The following is a 15,955-nucleotide window of genomic DNA, read 5'->3' on the forward strand; positions in this document are numbered from 1 at the left end:
TTCACACGTTTCTGTATTGCCAGATACATGGAAGAAAAAAAAAAAAGATTAGGGGAATTCATCTTTATAGAATCAAGGCTTTAAAAATAATGTTGCAGTATTTGGTAGGGCCACCACCTTCCATTCCCAGTGGAAGTGCTGCCTAGTTCTTTGACACATGCTAGGGGCTTCTGGGAAGAGGGGACCATAGTTGAGAGATTGCCTGTGGACAAGCTTGTACGGCATTTTTTAAATCAGTGATTGATATGAGAAGACCCAGCCCACTGTGGGCGGTGCCACTCTTGGACAGGTGGTCCTGGGTTACACAGGAAAGCAGGCTGAGCAAGCCAGTGAGCATGAGTCTTTGCTTCAGGTTTGTGCCTTGAGTTCCTGCCCTGGCTTCCTTCACTGAAGGACTGTGATCTGTAAGATAAAATCAAGCCTTTCCTCTCCTCAGTTTGCTTTTGGTCATGGTGTTTATCACAGCAATAGACAGTAGATAGGACAAGTGACATAGGGGAGGCCTGCTGAAAGAAGTGTGCACTCACAGTCCTTTCCTTCGGTCTTGGTAGAAAAAGACCTTGGCTCTGTTTTTACTCTGACAGCCTGAGTATAATAAATCTGTAAATGCCAAGGCAATGTTGATCTGCCCCTTGTTGTATTCACAGAGTTCCCAGCCTACAGTGAGCTGAGAAATGCTTACCACATCAAATGAATGAATTGCCACAAAGTGAATGAATGCAGGCATACAACTTCTAGCTTGTAGCTATTCATTCTGAAAACCCAGTAAAAGTCCTCTAAGTTTGCCCATCATGGTGACCCAGTGTGAATGGTTATTTCTCCCCCACCCCCACCCCACTGGGCTTGTGGCGGCAGAAGCCTCTCTGCAGCATGTCACTGGATGGTCCCCAGCCTTAGCCAACAGATAAGAAATGTCATCAGCTTAACCCGGTAGCTTTCAAAAATAGCATAGTTAAAGTGGACATGTAGGTGTGTGCTAGAAGGAAACCATTTGCCTGTGGCCTTAAGACTAATAGGCTGGTAGCTGATGTTCCTACCTAAGAGACCTAAAACATTGCCTTAAGACCCATTGTGAGCAAGCAAGGGGGTAATCAGAAGTCCCCTTGCCAATGCGCCATAGCCTCTTACTTTCTACTGATCCGGTAAACCCTTCTGAAAACTTCAGGGGTGGAGCAAGGAGCTGTGTTCCTTTAAGATTCAGTCAAATGTGTGTGTGTGTGTGTGTGTGTGTGTGTGTGTGTGTTCAATAGAGCTTTCAGTTTCCCTCAAAATTTCAATGAATATTTGCACAATGAACCAAGCTGTTGTGGGTTTCCTGGTTTGTGTTGGCTTTCCCCCCCAAGGTGGGGGTGGTGATTCGGGCAAGGCATTTTCATCCCTTTGCAGACAAGTCCAGCTGCTGGTAACGCTGAAAATAGCTCAAATGCTCTCAGGCCAGGAGCACCACCCAGCAGCTGAAGTTCCTTGCCTCTCCCATTTGCCTTCTCTCCTGACCCCCAGTCCCCCTTTTCCTCCCTGCAGACGATTGGATTGCACTTAATCTTAAACCTCTGGAGGTCAAGACCTTTTAAAAAGGGCTACATACACAATCTCTACACGGAAAAGGCCCCTGACCTGCGCTTCCTCTGTTGGAGCAACTGTGAATTTCAGCCTCTTCAAGGTAAGGCTTTTGCTCTGGAATGACTTCTTTTCTGGTGTGGTCATGACTAGTGTCTCTAAAATACCTTTATAGTGAACAGAGGAGGAGGCCAAGGGAGTCCCAAGTAGACCCTGTGTTCTGGGATGCAGTGGCAGCATCGCACATTTTTTTTTGCGAGTATAATTGTAAACTTTACCTAAAGCCCTGTGTCCCCGGTGGCTGCCGCACAGACCCTCCTCTTGCTGAGCACTGCCCCAGAGTCCTCATTACCAGTGTCTGCCACAGAGGTGAGAGGACGTCTAGACACCATCATTTCCTTGTTTAGACTGCTTTCTTATTTTAACTTTCTGAAGGTATTCTTTAAGGAAGATGCAGCCCACCTGAGGAAAGACAATGTATTAGCAACTGCCTTTGGTAGACAGTGAGGCGGCTGTATTACAGTGTGTTCCTGTCTTAAGCATTTTATTCACAGCTGGCGTGGAATGAAAAGTTTGGGAGACTGGATAATGATTATTATCAACATCATTATTATTGTTGTTGGGTTTTAGATTTCTAGTGCACTTTGGGGTGACTGATTTTTGAGAACCCCTTCCCCAAGCTGAAATTTAGCTAAGCTACTCTCTTATGAGGTAGATTTTCTGATGGGTTTTTTGACAGTACAGTTTTTGGATAGTATTCTGGCTCCCCCACCCCCTCCCCCTTATGCTTGTACTTGACATTTTGCGGAGTACTTTGATCTGTGGACTTTGGCCTCAACCATACCATTTACTTTGATTGTGAGTATTTACTATGTCCAGTAAAAATGCTTCTTTTTCCCCTTAATGCTTTGATAGCAATTCCTTCAGATAATTTACTGGCTTAGCATCTTCTGCTGCTACGATTTAGATTTTATTTCTAAAGGAACTTGAAATATAAAGAAAAATGTTCTCCTGCAAGGCACTTTCATTACATTGACTGTCTAATACAATGGTTCTCAATCTTCCTAATGCTACAGTTTTAATACAGTGCCTGGTGTAGTGGTGACCCCAATCATAAAATTATGTTCATTGCTACTTTATAACTAATTTTGCTACTGTCATGAAATGTAATGTAAACATCTGTGTTTTACAATGGTCTTAAGACACCCCGGTGAGAGAGGGTCATTCCACACCCCCCAGGGGTCACGACCCACAGTCTGAGAACCACTGTTCTAACAATTCACAGCTCAGGATATCTAAAACCAAATATCAAAGAAGTTCACAGAAGCAATTCTCTCAACTCCTGCTGGAGTCTCTTGCTTCCCCCAAATTACCATGTGCCTTGAGACCTAATTGTTGCTTTTGAAACGATGAGCATGGAAATCCTTGGCATTTCAAGATGCTTTTTACCAAAAGAGTTTTGGTTAAAAAAAAAAAAAAAAAACCACCATGTATTTCAATGGCATGGTGACCTTTTGAGTAACAAAAAGAATAAGACAAAAGAAAAAGGCAGAAGAAAATAAAAGTAAAATAAATTAAAAAAGAAAATCTTCAGTAGCCAAAAGTTTTAGTGAAACTTCTTTGATGTATGGGATGAAGAATTTAACAAAACAAAAATTGCTTCTTAAAATGGATGAAATCTTAACACTTTTACTAATCATCAATCAGTTGAAAATATTGTCTTGACTTTCAAAGCCTTTGCTTCCTGCTCTTTTCTTCTCCAAAGCATTGAATATTTTCAAAGCTCCCTGTTGGCTACTGTTCTGCCTACCCTTGGTAATATTGTTCCTGTTCTGTTGAAGGCTAGGAGCCTAATCCTGTCAGGAAGAGGCTGTAAAGTCTCAGACTGTGACTCTACAGGGCTGACGCAGTCTGTTCTGTGACCCTTGTAAAGAGAAGAAGCCAACAGCCACCAGACAGGACTCGGAGGAGGCATAGGGAGAGACAGTGTTCCAGGAATGTTCCTCCTCAAGTAGAAGCTCATGGAGTTCTCCTCTCCAGTGCGTGGATTATAGTAGGAAAGCCTGGGAAAGGGTCAGCATCATGGCCTTGCTACTTGAATCTTGTAATCTACATTATGAAGAACACATCAATGGTCTTATTTCTGTGAACGGTCAACTTGTGAGTCCCCCGATACTCCGAGTGAGGGCTTCACTGCTGCCAAGGACCTCTGAGGATCAGGAATGGCCCCTTTTAGCAAGGGGAAGGTGTGGTGAGCAGTGCCAGGTCTAGATGTGTTCCCAGAGCCGGTAGCAGGGCCGTTAGTGCAGATGCAAAATCAAAGACATCAGGAAGAAAGAAGTGCTCAAGATGGGAGCCTGTGATCCCATCCGATGAGCCATTCGATGTCCTGTATGCCCCTCGGTTTTATTTTACTTTGAAGCATTGCGTTGTTCGAATGTGAAACTCAAGGAGAAACCTTGCCAAGGCCACTGAGTTTCACATAGGTTACACAGTATTCTACCTAGCCTTGCTCGAAACTCAGCCCGTGTTTGCCAAAAGTTTCATGAGTGTCAGCGAGCAGGGATTGGAAACCTAATCCGAAGCCAGGTGACTCCTGGTGACTTAGAGGCTTTGTTGTGTAAGTATAGAAGCTGCCAAACAAGGGCACTTCTTATTTCCACGACTTCTACTGCAATTCCATGTGCGGACACATTTCTTTCTATATATTCTGTGACATTTTAAGGACAAGAGGAAGTCTAATATGAACTTCTGTAGCTGTGGTATTTAAGCGCTGGCAAATAGAAGCCTGTGTTTTAAATTCCATCCCAGTTTGAATCACAGTGGTGTGAACATGCTGGTCTAATTCAGCTAAAGGAAGGAAGTCCCAAGAGAGCTATGGAATGTCTTTCTTTGCTTAAATATACCTCTGTGCTTGTGAAGAACAAACAGTAACATTTTGTCCAGGTCTGTCCTCCTGACAGTACGCCTTTTGTTCACTTTCCAAAGGTGCTGTCAAATATAGAGGTGGAAAAATAATAAACTTCCCCCAGATATGTTTTCCCTGCCTGCTCAGTTGATACACTCCTAGGGAACATTGCGAGTATTGAAACATTTGCTTCTGTTACCTTGCAACGTAAACTGAGAATAAAGGGGTAGTCATGAAGCCAGCTTCTCAGAAAGGCATGGCCACCCAAAGCTGCTGTGTATGTGAACAGTCAAACGGGAGCTGGTTGTTAAAGTGTGTGTGTGTGTGTGTGTGTGTGTGTGTGTGTGTGTGTGTGTGTGTGTTGTGTGTATTTGTGAGTCTGAGTGTGTGCATGCACATTTGTGTGGGGTGTGTGTGTGTGTGTGTGTGTGTATGTGTGTGTGTGTGTGTACATATGTGTGTGGAGAGAGGAGAGAGGAAAATGGGTTTGCAACCTTTGTGTAGCAAATCTGTGACCTCAGAAACAAAAGTGATCAAGCCCCAGATCTGAAAACATTCCTTTGTTGATGATATTAATTTTGCTGGCTGCATGTCAAAATATTTTTGGTATTATTTCTCTCATTAAAAGCAACAAGCGTTAGGATTCCAGACATACTAAATATCCCCAACAAAAATAGGACCACTTTGGAGAGTCACCACATACTTGTGGAGCTTCGATGGGTCAGTCTCAGAAAAATCATCACAATTGAGTCCATCCTAAGATACAAAGTCACCCAGAAAACTAAGATTCAACTTGACATTTTCTTAATTGGACAGTGTGTGATGCCATCTGAAGACATTTCAGAGAAGTGAATAGGTGACCTCAATAAAGATTTGGTTAGACTAAACTTACTGATGTTTATGAATACAGACTCCTGATCAAATTAAATTCCAGAAGATTTCTTTTTGGAAACTTTAAAGTCAGTTTTAAATTCAACAAACTGTACTTTTATTAAGGATAAAGTTTATAACTTGCTATATCACTGTTGTTTGATTTGACATTACAGAAAGCATAAAACATTATAAGACAGCAACAGCCAAACTTGGACTAATATATGTAGGGCTAGCTCTGGCTTTACTATTCTTGCTGTGAGATTTAGGGCTTATAAGAATTGAATAGTCTTGAATCAACAAAATGAGAAGAAAGTGCTCAACTTCAGGTCCTAGAAGAAATAACACAAAACAACCCATAATTATCCTACAAAGAAGAACGTCACTAAATGCACCCTGGCACAGGAGTTTAATCTTTCAGGCAGGTCTATCATCCATAATATTCATAAGAAAAGAGCAAAGATACCCTACCAAAAATAAATGCCAAGCTTTTCTATATGCACGTTTCTCTAGATCATTAAACAGCTTTTTCACAAATGTCTTCAGCTGTCATTTAAGAATGCAAATATCTCTAAATCGAAAATCATTTTGTGCTTAATTTGCTACCAGAAATAAATGAGCCATTTCATACTTATATATTCCCTAAGGATATATTACACTAGCCTAAATTGATATATAATACATTTTTCTTCTTAAGCAGAAAACAGAAAACCAATAATGTGGTTCAGATCAGGTCAAGATCAAAGAGTCTCTCCCAACAGATCAAAGAGGATTATTTGCACAGCACAGATAATATACTCATCTTCAGAAAAATCACCAATTTAAACCAAATAAGGATATTTGAAATAGGAAACAATACAGGGGCTAAGCATGTAAGTCATCAGTGATAGAGCATCTGCCAAGTATGTGTGTTACCCTGAGTTGAGGCTGATCTTCAGGACCATCACAGGAGGAAGAAGGGAAGGAAAGAGGAATTAAAAACGACTTTAATCATTATAATGCCCACACCCCACAGTCATTCTAGAGTCTGCCTGTCTCTCTGAGGCAGCCTTTTACACTGATGTGCACATTCCTTGTTGAAATGCAGGGATTACTGTAAGGGTACAGGGGGCCTTCTTATTGCCACTCTCATTTCTGGGCTTTCTCCTGAGGAATCATGGAATGTGGGATGGAAATGAACCTCTGAATCAGCCCTATACTCATTGGGAAGTGTTGGCCAACTGGTCTACCACCTAGGGTAACAGAGAGAAAGGACCAGACTGGAGGAGAAAGTAGACTTTCCCTCTCCCAGGAACTTGACAGAGAATTTTCCTGAGTCTCCAGGTCCCATTATATTTTTTCTTTCTCCTAAGACCTTCTCTTATATTTTCCTCTGCCTTTGTTTAGGAGAAACAGAAATCTCTCTTATAAATTTGTCATTCTTGAGCTGCTAATGGAGAGAAGAGGTTCAGACAGCTAACTCTGGGTTTCAAGAACCACACACATTACTGAATTAGCCCACACCCTCTGTCTGACCTAGGAGATGATGGGCATTTGGATATCACAGGAGATTTGTGCTTTATAACTACTGTTGACTAATTCACACTAAAATGCAAATAGACTGAGCAAGATTTCCATTTATACTTTTTATTTTTTTTATTAAGAGAGTTTCTATTCATTTTACATATCAGCCAGATTCCCCTGTCCTCCTTCTTCCTACCCCCAGCCTTCCCCTCCCAACCCACCCCCCATTCCCACCTCTTCCAAGGCAAAGTCTCCTATGGGGATTCAATGACATCATGAGGTTTGCAGGCAAAGGGATGGAACTAGAAAACATCATCCTGAGTGAGGTAACCCAGACTCAGAAGGATGAACATGGTATGTACTCACTCATAAGTGGATACTAGAGATAAAGCAAAGGATAACCAGACTGCAAACCACAGTTCCAGAGAGGCTAGCTAGTAAGGAGGACCCTAGGAAAGATGCATGGATCACCCAGCAATGGAGAAATGGATGAGATCTACATGAGCAAACTGAGGGTGGGGGAGTAATGGAGAGTAAGGGTCAGGGGAATGAGAGCTTAGGGGAGTAGGAGGTTCGAGCTGGAATAGGAACAGAGTGGAAGAACAAGGAAAGATACCATGATAAATGAAGGCACCATTTATATTTTTTAAACCAAACATTTTAGAACAACTTTATACTTAAGAACTATGAAAACAAGTGCTATCTTACGTTCCATGCTTCTTAGTACAACTTACATTAAATGGTGTCCCCACTATAATTAATAAAGCTCATTGATGATAATACTATTTTAACCAAGCACATGCTTTCTCCTTCTTTGTACCCAATAACCTTCCTCTGTCCTGGGATCTGTCCAGATTATCATATTACATTTGGCCATTTCTCCTTAGCCTTCTTTTTGCTGTGACAGTTTCTTTCCTTGTTTTTGAGAGCTGTGCCAGCTCTTAAAAATACCTGGGGAATACCTGTCAGGTATTTTGTATACTGTCCCATTGAAACTTTTCATGTGTTTTTCTCATAATTAAACTGGGCTTAGGAAAGGGAAACCTCAGAGCAAGGGTTCTTCTCATCAGATCACATGGGTCCATGCTATCAGCAGGGCATATGGCTACTGATGGTGTCTTTGACCACATGGCTGAGGCAGAACTCAGTATGTTTCTTTTCCTATAAAAGCACCTTTTATCATCTTTCTATGTTATACTGTTTAAGTTTTTAATCATATTGTGGGGATAAAATACAGGATAGAAACATCTTCTGGGAGGAAAAGTTTAACTTGGCTCACAGTTCCAGTGGATACAGTCTATCACATGGACAGGCAGCTCCCTGGTGGGGTCATTTGGCCATCATTGCTCACATAGTGACCAGACCAGACAGCCAAGAGCCAGAGGGGATAAAACCTTCACAGGCTCACTCACCCTTTGAGGCCTGTGTTATTGTATAGGCTGTAGTTCCCAAGGGTTGACTTCCTTCTACAAGGAATATTTGAAACTACTAATTTAACTCTACTCATTTATTCATGCCATCACAAACAAATGGACATCTGTTTTATACTTTGAGTTATGCAGTGCTCAATATTGAGATCTGAATATTAATGGGTGAGATAAAAAAAATCACCAAACAGACAAGCTTCTGGTCATGTTTGCGAAAGACTATCTAGGTTAGGTTAAATGAAGTATGAAAATCCACCCTGAATGTGGGCAGCACTATTCCATGGGCTGGGATCTCAGACTACACAAAAAGGAGAAACCTAGAATTCATCTCTTTCTGCTTTCTGCCTAAGGATGCAATATGACCCTCCATCTCCTTCTCCCTCTATGCCTTTGCTGCCATGTTGGACTATATCACTTCTGTTCCCCTAAGTTGCTTTTGTCACAGGATTGAGATAGTAACTCACACAGTTCACAGTTAATCCATGGATATATTACTTTTTCTTCTTTCACATTATTCTAATTTGGGCCTTGGCTTTGTTGATTGATGTGGACGTCTCTTTGACATACTCCTATCATTTTAAGGTTTTAACTCTGGTACCACAAAATACTCCATGTTCATTTAGTATATTCACTGATCCACAAACCAGCTATTTCCTCAGAGACCTCTGGTTACTTTTATTGAAGGAGAGTGTTGGTGAAATCCAGAGCATTCATTTTAGTTTTTGTGGGAAACATTTACAAATTATAACCAGTTATAACTTTTATATTACATAAAGAGGAAAATGTAGGCAAAAATGCAAGGAGTCCAGAAAAGGCATGAATACGCCTATTCTATTAAGAACCAAGGCTTATGATTAGGCCAGCTGAAACAACCTGTTAGTACAGCAAAGAGAAGTGTGTTAATAGCTCATTGCAGTTTATATTTAAAATTCTACTCTTATGAAAAGACAATTTAGTATTAGAAAGGATAGAATGGAAAAACCCATGCCTACCTCATGCTTATGTTCATTTGCACCTGAACTTTGACAATGGCTGAATTGACTTAATAGGGAAGTAGATGTACATTTCAAAACAGCACTTGAGGGCCTAGAGGGATGGCTCATTAAGGAAGTGTGAGGTACTGAGTCCAGATGACTCACCAGTCTCCAGTTCAACAAGAGGCCGTTTCTCAATATAGAAGGTGGAAGGCAATGCAGGGAGATGCATGATGAAAACCTCTGACTTGAACACAAACACATGCTCATATGCAAAGACATATGTAACCACAAACATGGACACATGTGCACACCCTCATATCACATATACACATGTTCAGGAGGGGCCGGGGGTGGTAGAGAATACATTTTTAAAGCTCTGCACTTTGGTTATTTTTACTATTGAAAATGCTGCTCAAACCCAACTTCTTAATTTTTCTTGACAGGCATTCAGCTCAGTGGTACCTTACTCATTCAGATTTGCAAACCCGAGAAGTTTGGTGACTTAAAGTTTAGTCACAATTGGTACTCTGGTGATTTGGTTTTGTTTGAATTGACTTTCAGATGTTTAATTTTAAAAACACCCAAGAATGTTGGAAAAGCCCTATGAGGGTATTTAAGAGCTCAGTGAGCACAGAATCAAATAGTTTCCAAATATAGACTTTTCACTCTTTAAATTTAATTTTATGTACTACTGGTGTGTGTGTGTGTGTGTGTGTGTGTGTGTGTGTGTGTGTGTGTGTGTGTGTGTGATGGAGAGGGGGTACATGCATGCATATGTGCACACACACACACACACACACACACACACACACACACATATAGGCACGTGTGTGCACACACATAGGTGGACCCATGTGTGGCATATGTGTAGAGGACAGAGGATAAGACACATTTCAGGAGTAAGTTCTCTCCTTCTACTTTACTGAGGCAGAGTCTAAAGATAGTAAAGAATTGCTGATGAGGATGGTGCCTGCCTGCTCAAGGAAGGCTTCATTTCCAAAGAAGTAGGAAGTGGCCCTTGCCCCACAGCACAGGAATGTAACACACCTATGTTAATGAGAAGCAAATAGCATTCAACATATCGCCTCCCCATCATAGAGTCGAAGGAAGAAAACTAAGTGTTTCTGACATAAAATTGCTGGCATTTTGTTTTTATAAATTATGATTGTTTTTGTTCAAGACAAAATAAGTCCTAAGTTTTGAAGGAATAAAGTTCCTAGGCTTAATATGAACATCCCCAAAATATGTGACTTCTAAGAAACTAAAAACAATGAAAATAATAGAGTGAGCAACATTTTGTGAACAGAAAAATGAAAGTTACTTTTAAAAGCTTGGGGTTTGTTGTGTGTGTGTGTGTGTGTGTGTGTGTGTGTGTGTGTGTGTGTAGGCCTGTGTATGGAGGTCAGAGACCAACCACAAATAGCATTCCTGAGAAGCCATCCACATTATTTTTGAGACCAAGTCTCTCACTAGGACCTGGGCCTCCAGAAATGGCTAAGACTGGCTGGTGAGCAAGTTGTGGGGCTCTTCCTGTCTCCACCTCCCTCCATGACAGGCTTCTTACACTGGGGCTGGGGTCCAGCTCAGGTCCTCATGCCTGTGCGGTGAGCTCTTTACTAATGGAGCCATCTTCCCAGCTCATTAAAAAGATGTTTTGGTTGTTGTTTTATTTTATGATAACTAGTTATGTATAAAATATGTTGCCATTTATGCTGGCTTTGATTCACATCATGAATATATTTAATTTGATGAATTTTGTTGAAAATTGGCACTCACTGTCTTTGTCTTATGTGACAAGCTCTAGCACCAGATGAGCCTAAAACAAAGTGATAATTGTCGTGCTGAGGTGAGAACACTTGACTGTTGTGAGATATTTACCCTCCTTATAGAATTTTATCTATTTCTGGTATAGAAACTCAAAAGAAGGCTACCAGTCATTTATAACTACACACTACACAATACTTCATGGATTCACAAATATCCTTTTTCTAATCATTATTCTGAATGAGTGAAGACATATGTGTCATAAGATACACTTCACAGTAGACCTTTTCATACTGTTAATGAATATTAAAATTGAGTACATTTAACACTCAACTATACTTATAACAATTTAAGAATGGCTTTATATCAAGAATGAATTAGAAATTTATGAATAACATACTATTAATAGTGACCACAGATAACTACTTTAATGTCTTAAGCAATTTTGTATTCCTTGAATGAAAGACCATCATAAGATTTTTTGCATCACTTTAGTTGTTTATTTATTTTTAGCCCTTTTACTCTTTAATAATAATCATACAGAGTTTGTGATTTCAAACTTTATATTCTGACTATAGAAAGATTCAATACACATGGAAAAATTAATAGAACCTAGTACAGCCTTTTAAGATTTAAAACTATCCATGAGACATAGGAAAGAACTACTTTAATTTGAAAAGTTGTATTTATTAGAAACTTACATCAAAATAGAATAAAGCAATATGGATTGTCAAATAACAAATTTACACAGTGGATGCCTTTGGGGAGAGGAAGGAGATTACAGTTACAGAGGTGTATGCTAAGCTTTAATTAAATTAATAGTATCTCGTGTCTTAAGATCAATAGAGATTAGTAATATTTATTTTATCATTCATCTGATATATTTAATATTTGAATAAAAATGTGAAAAAATACCTTCTCCCTGTAAGTTACATTTCTTAAGTTTGAGATATATCCTAAAAGTAGAACAAATTCGAAGGATATTTCTCAGGTGAGAGATAATACCATTTCTTTTGCTGCTTAAAGAATCCCAAATGTTCTGAAACTTTACAAAATGACAAGCAGACGGCATGACGTTTAGCTTGTATTTCTATACTTTTACCTTAGTCAAGGTGCTTCACTGCAGCAATAGTAGGCCTAACTCCACAGAGGGCCTTGTTTTCTTGATGCTCTCCTTTCCCTCTGGCTCTGACACACTTTTGCCTCCTCTTCTGAGGAGTTCCTGAGCTCTGAGGGCAAGGATTTAATAGAGACATGCCATTTAGGGATGAGTGGTCCAAGGTCTCTCACTCTCTGAATAAAATCTGGGTTTCTGTGTTTGTTCCCATCTGCTGCAAGAAGAAGCTTTCCCTGATGATGGCTGAGCAAGGCACTGATCTATGAGTATAGCAGAATGTCATTAGGAGTCATTTTATTGGTACTTTTAAAAAAATTTCAGGGCTGGAGAGATGGCTCAGAGGTTAAGTGCACCACTGCTCTTCCAGAGGTCCTGAGTTCAATTCCCAGCAACCACATGGTGGCTCACAACCATCTGTAATGAGATCTGGCGCCCTCTTTTGTGTACATGATAAATAAATAAATCTTTTAAAAAAAAATTTTAGAACACTGGTATTTGGTTTTACCCTAGGTCCCTGGCTATGTAGTCTCAGGGTCTTGATCCCCAGTGCCGGGTCTCAGGAAGTGGGCCTTCAGTCAAATCAGGTACTGGTGGGTTAATCCTGCAAACTTTGTCTCTCCATTGCACTAACATATCTTGCAGGTAGGACACCATTGTAGATGAAAGGGTTGTGGCTGGGTCAGTGTTTATGTTTCTCCTTGGGTAGCATGCACAGTGCCTACCTTCATGTAGCAAAGACACTGGTACATAGGTATGATGTTCTATGCAGTCACCAGCTCAACTCCATGTTCAATGGATTGTGCAGGTGTTGTCTTCAGCAATGGGGCCTTCAAAATTCAATTAGATGTAACCCATTTCCAGTACTGGAAGCTTCATTTGGTGGCAAGAGATGGCCACCTGTGGCTCAGTCTCCCCCATTATTTGACAATTTCATATAGATTGCCTGTGCTAATGATGTTCCGTTTGGAAAGTCTTTTCCTATACCACTACTCCCCACATTTTTTTCTATGAGGTCAGTGTATCAGGTTTTATTTTGAGGTCTCTGTTCCATTTGGAGTAGAATTTTTGCAGGATGTTAAGTATGGATCTATTTGAATTCTTCTACATTCAACATTTTTATTTTCCAGCACCTTTTGTTGAACATGCTCGTTTTTTTTTTCCAGTGTACATTTCTTGCTCCTTCATAAAAAGAAAAAATAATAATGTGTCCATGGGTGTGTGGATTTATGTCTGGGCCTTCAATTTGATTCCATTGATTGATGTGTCTATTCTTGTGCCAATACCATGCTGTTTTTATTACTGTGGTTCTGTAATACAATTTAAAATTGGGAATGGTGATATCCTAGTAGTTCTTTTATTATTAAGGAATATTTTAGTTATCCTAAGTTTTTTCGTGTTTCTATATGAAATTGATTGTTGTCCTTTCAAGATCTAAGAACAATCCTGGAATTTTGATGGGGATTACATCGAATCTGTAGATTGTTTTTGTAGGATGGCCATTTTTACTATGTTAATCTTACCAATCTATGAGCATGGGAGAACTTTCCATCTTCTGATATCTTCTTTAATTTCTTTCTTGAATGACTTGAAGTTTTTATCATATAAGTCTCTTACTTGCTTGGGTAAAGCTACCCCCAAGATATTTTATATTATTTGTGGCTACTGTGAAGGGTATTGTTTCCCCAATTTCTACCTCAAGCCATTTGTCATTTGTATATAGGAGAGCTACTGATTTTTGTGAGTTAATCTTGCATCTAGCTACTTTGCTGCAAATATTTATCAGCTGTAGGAGTGTCCTGTTGGCATTTATGGAGTCAGTTATGTATATTACCATATCATATGCAAATAGAGATACTTTACTTTTAAGAAATAGAAGGAAAGTCAGAGTGATTTTGTATCTGCCATTGTTCACGTGTCTTTAATTCAAAATAATATGCCAGAGGAGAATATTTTGAGTTGGCATGATCTTAATTCCCTCATAGGCAATGTTCATGAAATTTATTTAAAATATTTTTATTTTTAATTTTTGAGATAGGTTTTCTCTCTGTAGCCCCAGACTATCCTGGAACTGATTTGTAGACCAGGCTGGCCTTAAACTTAGAGATCTCCCTGCCTCTGCCTCCCAGGTACTGGGATTAAAGGCTTGCACCATCACACAGGGCCCTAAAAATATTTTTTAAATAATCAATAAACACATGAGAAATCATAGTTCTAATTAAAATGAAAAGTAACTTTGAATTTCCTTATGTCATTATTATTAATACTGCAAAACCAAGCACTACATACTAAAAAATAATAATATTTGTGAGTGAGTGTGAGGGAGAGACTTTTAGATTGCTGGCATTAGACACTGGTGAGTGCCCGCACTTCATCCAAATCTCTTCTCTCCTGCTTTCTGTGCCACTGGAGCTCCTGATTTTCCTTCAGGTCTGATTACAGCACCTGAATTCCACTTTCAGGTGTCTTTTTCTCTGTCTAACCTTACAATTACTTCCGTAAGTTCTGTCCCTTTTGCTTAAGTTCCTCTAACTGTCCCAGAGTCCACCTCCTTCCTCCATGGTGATCTCCAACTTTACACCTCTCTCTCTTCCTGATCTGTTTCATAGGATCCAGACTCACACTTCCAAGTAGTTCTTGTATGAATGCCTGCTCAATCCCTCAACCTCCACACTTTTAGAATATACCCTCTTCTACCTACTCCCTCCTCCTGCTCACGCAAGGATGTACCTTGCTAATGAGGTCACCCAGTTAGTTACATGGGGAAAGTTATCTCCGCTCCTCCTTCCTCCCTACTCCTTGATTCCCCAGTATTCCCCTTGCCCCAGTTACAAGGCTCTCGCAACACTCTCGGCTGGGATTTCTTAGGAGTATCCTGACTTCTCTTTGCATCTTTCCTTGCCTCCAACCAGCCTAAATGCTTGCCGTTGCCAGTATCCTGTCAAAAGTAGGTGAGCTTTGCATATAGAGTTCCGTCTACCAAATTCTCCTGCGTTGTGGCCCCGCCCCCAAGCCCTATCAAGCCGTGAAGGTAAATTCAGTGCATCATGTCTAGGAATAAATAGACCCATGCTTCCTAAGGAAACAGGCGGAGCTGGCAACATTTCCCAGCTCATTCATAAAGAAAAGGGTGTGGTTCTCTGGGATGCGCTGGGAGCACATATCCAATGCCAGCGCTGCTGCTTACCTCAGCGAACCCTTTCCCCCAGCCTCTTCTACCAAAGCATTGCTTTGCTGGCAATTCCTGAGTGCCATCGTAGTGGCTGGAGGACAAGCGCTAAGTTAGAGCACCCTTGTTTGAGAAAGTTGATCCATTAAAACCCCAAGCTCCGTGTGATTCATAGAGCGTAGTCAACGTTCCTACAGAACGTTCAGAAACAAATTGCTGAAGCACCACGCGTGCTTCATGACTCTTAATTCATTCAATGAAAATGTTGCTTAGAGCACCAGAAGCAGTCATGTGTGGACACTCACAACACTGCTTAGTGTTACTAGTAAACTTTTCATTTCCAACCTTTATGTTTCATGTAAACAAACAAACAAAAAAATCACTTTATGTGTGGGCACATGTGCTCATGTAGAGGTCAGAGGCCAACTTGCCTTGTCCTTCCTCAGGGAATATCTACTTTGTTTCTTGAGACAGGGTCTCTCATTGCCTGGAACTCATTTAATAGACAAAGCTAGATAGCCACTATGCTCTAGGGAGGTGTTTGCCTATGTCTCCCAGTGCTGGGGTTAAAAGGCGGTGGCACATGACTTTAATCCCAGCACTTGGGAGGCAGAGCCAGGCGGATCTCTGTGAGTTGGACACCAGCCTGGTCTACAGAGCGAGATC

The 15,955-nt window shown here is 40.5% G+C and overlaps 1 protein-coding gene across 29 annotated transcripts in view; it reads left to right on the plus strand.

The window, feature by feature from the left end:
* The window catches only part of Sorbs2 (sorbin and SH3 domain containing 2), a 315,195-nt gene that overhangs the window by 145,854 nt on the left and 153,386 nt on the right, over positions 1 to 15,955 (plus strand). For 28 of the 29 annotated variants that reach the window (XM_036166700.1, XM_036166704.1, XM_036166719.1 and 25 more), the window contains exon 2: positions 1,522 to 1,660. The exons of the other annotated variant lie outside the window; for it this stretch is intronic. The gene's annotated coding sequence lies outside the window, so the exon portion shown is untranslated. The remainder of the gene's footprint in view (positions 1 to 1,521; positions 1,661 to 15,955) is intronic. 29 annotated transcript variants of the gene reach the window in all.

Source organism: Onychomys torridus, chromosome 17, assembly GCF_903995425.1.
Source record: "Onychomys torridus chromosome 17, mOncTor1.1, whole genome shotgun sequence".
NCBI classification, from domain to species: Eukaryota; Metazoa; Chordata; class Mammalia; order Rodentia; family Cricetidae; genus Onychomys; species Onychomys torridus.